This window comes from Pseudorasbora parva, chromosome 11 (genome assembly GCF_024679245.1).
Source record: "Pseudorasbora parva isolate DD20220531a chromosome 11, ASM2467924v1, whole genome shotgun sequence".
In the NCBI taxonomy this organism is placed as follows: Eukaryota; Metazoa; Chordata; class Actinopteri; order Cypriniformes; family Gobionidae; genus Pseudorasbora; species Pseudorasbora parva.
The window spans coordinates 4,907,514-4,912,141 of record NC_090182.1 but is presented as its reverse complement, the minus strand read 5'-3'; the positions used below and the strand labels follow the sequence as shown (position 1 = coordinate 4,912,141).

At 41.5% G+C, this 4,628-nt stretch overlaps 1 protein-coding gene across 2 annotated transcripts in view; it reads right to left on the bottom strand.

Annotated features, from left to right (window-relative positions):
- Nucleotides 1-2,387: 2,387 nt before the first annotated feature.
- Nucleotides 2,388-4,628, bottom strand: part of gria3b (glutamate receptor, ionotropic, AMPA 3b) — a 181,615-nt gene continuing 179,374 nt past the window's right edge. For both annotated transcript variants that reach the window (XM_067456841.1, XM_067456842.1), the window contains exon 16: nt 2,388-2,803. The gene's annotated coding sequence lies outside the window, so the exon portion shown is untranslated. The remainder of the gene's footprint in view (nt 2,804-4,628) is intronic.

Sequence of the window (4,628 nt, the reverse complement as noted above, 5' to 3'; positions counted from 1 at the left end):
AACATGGGGCTCAAAGAGATTCTGCTCCCTTCTGGAGGCGCTCTAGTGGCCAGTTGAGGAATTGCAGTTTACATTACTTCCGTACTGGCTTCAAGAGAGATCGCAGGAGGAGCCGATTGGTTAACTCGGTTTCCGTTTTTATTCCGCAGAAACGCTTTACTCATAGCCGTGTGAACAAGTGTCACAGCAGCCGCTGAGCGAACGCACAGAGTAACGACATAACATCATTTTCAACACACTCAGATGTGTCCAATATGATAAACAGAGCTGCGTTACTTCATACTCATGACTGGAAGAGCAGAAATGCCGGCGACTGTGGCATAATAAAAGTCCCGCTGCTCGTGAGGCGTGTGTTGTTCATCTCATTATCAATCGCTCCCGCGGCCGTGCTCAGCTCCTCAACACTTGCTCCTGCTCTGCTTCACTACAGTAACGTTAATAATCACATTCATCTCAACATAAGTCCTATCCTGATTCTTTCCTACCGGCCGCTGTGAGGTGAAGACCACATGTCCCAAGATACTGCTGCTCAAACTTGGTGTCATCAAACTACACCCTTGTTTTAAATAGGCGACCAAAAAAATGTTACATACGGCACCTTTAATGATATCTGCAATACATCATGTTGGTTCTGTTTTGTTTACTCTAAGGGGGTTCTCCCCCAAAACACAACCGCACCGGCAATCCAAACTGTATGCTAATAGTCGATCAATCATCTTTGACAATCATGGTCCTGACAGAATACCCCATTCATTGGTTCATGAAGTATAAAGTGTCAAAATGTTATCGGTGTGGGTATATGTGGAGCTGACTTCATTTATTTATTATAACAAATGTTTCTTTTTTCTTTAAGGGTTACTTCAGTGATTTGGCATGAAGCTTTGTGTCAGTAGAAACCCGGTGGTATATTCAAATTATGGTACTTCCCCCTCATATCCCCCGAGATGAGATAATTATCCTCTGATGATGTAAATATCATCATTTTGCGTCATTGGAGGCTTTTTTTGAGCCTAAAGACTACAGCCAGTAGAGGAGCTATTTCTGCATGTTTTCAACCCATACAAAGGGGATTGTAGTGTCTGTTCTGTAACTAAACTAAATGATTATCAGTAGCGGTGGCTTTGGGAGGGGCCTCGTAGGGCAGCGAAGCAATGCATTCTGGGAGTTGTAGTCTTTCGTCCCCATGAGACAAAAAATAAATATTCTGTCTTTTCTCTTTCTAGTAGTCACCAAATTCAAAAATAATTTCACATTTCTACTACATTAATGACCCAGTTTAAATACAAAGCTTTGCTAAATCACTGAAGTAACCCTTAAAGGTGAAAAAAAATATTCATGAGTAGACAGATAATGCGATTGTTGTGCGGTCGATGGTTTCTTTGTAATCCAAAACCTCAGTCATTTGAGCAGCACAGACACAAAAAAGCCCCCACACATTCCTCTATACAGTTTTTTTTTTTTTTTTTTTGTCTTTATTTACAAAATGTATTAAAATTCTTTGTACAAGGCCTCACTATCAGGGCTCGGGAAAGGACGCCCACGCATGCATGTCTTACATCAGCCGGCCGCCTGCTCGTACTCTGCAGTTTTACAGGAAGGAACAGGTCAAAACATGAACGCTGAAACCGACTTTCTACCCACCCTCTAGAATCTAATGGAAGTCGCAGGGCTTTACTTGGCAATCACAAGTTTTCGCATGCAGATAGAAAATTTGGGACTTCAGTCGCTCGTCGGCGAGTCCTCCGCTAGAAATGTACAGTTGGTTTTCCACGTAAAAGCGTTTGATTATAAAAACGATCGGTCCACGGTCACAGGATCGGCGATATCCTCCAGCCCCATGGAGTCACAGTTTGTTCTCCTTCTCTCCAACACAAAAATGTCACAGCAAAATGTAAATGTGCTAAGCTTCCCGTTAGCTCCGTTTATAAATCTATTGTAAATGTTATTAATCCTAGTCTTGTCTTCTAAATAATTCACCAAACACTAATAATGCTCATCAAATGAAACTAAATCTCAAAGCTGAATTTCATGTGCGAATTAAACCGTGAGGTAATCAAATACTACATCGTAAAAGCCATGTCCTTTTCGTGGATTGCGGTTTATCTACATTAATGTGATCCGTTTTATAGCTCGGGTTTCTTGTACAGTGTGCCGTGAGAACTAGGAAATCTCGGAAGTTGGTGTCGAGCGTGTGCAAATGAATGAGATCGTGATTTTTTTTATTTTTTTGGTTTTTCTGAAGCTCAAATGGGGTTTATAGCTTCTGAACTTCTGGGAAATACAGATCATCATCATCATCATCATCATCAGACAAAAGAAAAGCACACAATATACTGCAACAAATTCGATCTGATAAATTAATACACCGACATGAGTGTGAAAGCAAATTTACAGTATTATAAGCTCGACCAGCAGGTTCCAGCACGTCTCGAGTCCCATCGGCTCAGTCGGTGTGCTAAGATCGCAGGTGATGGCTTTATTTCTGGCTTTTTATTTCACAGATAGGATGATGGCGTCGATTGGAGCGATGCAGTTTCTGCGGCGAGTTTGCATCGGTGTGAGACTGAATATTCCATAAGGCACTGAAGAGATCTATTCCAATTGCGGTCCGGCGGCCGTGCTCTGTGATCAGCGGTGGCGTCTGCGTGGGCAGAGAGGCTGGAGTGTGTGTGTGTGTGCGTGTGTGTGTGTGTGTGTATGGAGAGAGAGAGGGCGAGAGGGGCGGACGCCCTCCTGAAGATCCAGCCGTCTCGGTAAGGTGTCTTGTCTTGTAATCGTCACACCACGCTGCCAGGCTGTGAGTCTGCACACACACACACACACACACACACACACACACACACACACACACACACACACACACACACACACACACACACACACACACACACACACACACACACACACACACACACACTATATTAATGATGAGGACATACCATAGACTTCCATTGTTTTTATATCAGGTTAGTGATGTTTTCTATGGCCTAACCCAAGCCCTAAACCTGCCCATCACAGAAACATGAAAAACACTAGATTTAAATACAAACATGACATGTAATACGACTCTTACACACACACACACACAGTCTCACTCATACACTCTCACACAGAAACTCACACACTCTCATACAATCTTACAGGCACACACACTCTCACACTCTCATTCACTTTTACACACACACACACACACACTCTCACACAGAAACTCATACACTCTCACACAGAAACTCACACACTCTCATACAATCTTACAGGCACACACACTCTCACACTCTCATTCACTCTTACACACACACACATACACTCTCACACAGAAACTCATACACTCTCATATACTCTCACTCATACACTCTCACACACTCTCATACACTCTTACACACACACACACACATACACTCTCACTCACTCTCATACACTCTTACACACACACACACACACAGAAACTCACACACTCTCATATACTCTTACTCACACATACACTCTCACACAGAAACTCACACTCACACACTCTCTCACACACACTCACTCTCTCACACACAAATTCTCATTCACACACACTCTCACACAATCACACAAAAACTTACAAACACTCCCTTACACACTCACTCTCTCACACACTCACACTGTCTCACACACACACACACTCACTCTCTCATACACTGACACATACACACATACACTGACACACACAGGCATACACACAATCCCTTACACACTCTCACACACTCTCTCATTTACACTCACTCTCTCATACACTCTCACACATACTCACACAGCAACTCATACATTCTCATACTCAACACAAAATCTCACACACTCTATCACACATACACACTCACACAGAAATTCACGCACTCTCTCATACACTCTTACACACTCACACATTCTCATACTCATGCACTCACACAAAATCTCACACACACTCTCATAAACTCTCATACACAGACAAAAACATACTATCGTACACACTGTCTCACACACACACTCTCATATACACTCACTCTCTCATACACACACACACACACATCAGAGATGTGGCACTCTATGAATATGCATCAGAGTTTCACTCGCTGGGAAAATAATAATAATAATAAATAGTTTTTGTCTTATTTTACTTTCTATTATCATCTATCCTCTGATGCTGTGAATGTCACATTACATATAAAACATTTCAAATGTATTTTATTCAGCAAGGACACACACATTTATTTTACGTTCTATCCATCAAAGGATTGAAGGGAAAAAGTAATGATTTCATGAAAAATATATAATAATATTTAACAATATTGTATTTTTGGTCAAATAAATGCCGCCTTTGTGAGCAGAAGAGACTTCTTTCAAAAACATATATTCACATTTTTAATTACGCCCCCACTCTTTTGAAAGGAGGTATGAGTATGCACACATTATGTTCGTATCTGTTAGGCTGAATTTATAAGAAAACAATAATGACTGTAATATGAGTTCAAATACTGTAGCAGATCTCTCTCTCTGTGTCGATTTCGCAGTGAAATAGATTTCAGATGAGGATGATAGCGGGTCTGTTCCTCCAATCTTCTACTGGTTTGGTTTAGTTTGTCCAATTTGTTCGTCTGTGCCAAACGATACACATGTAGAACATGGAT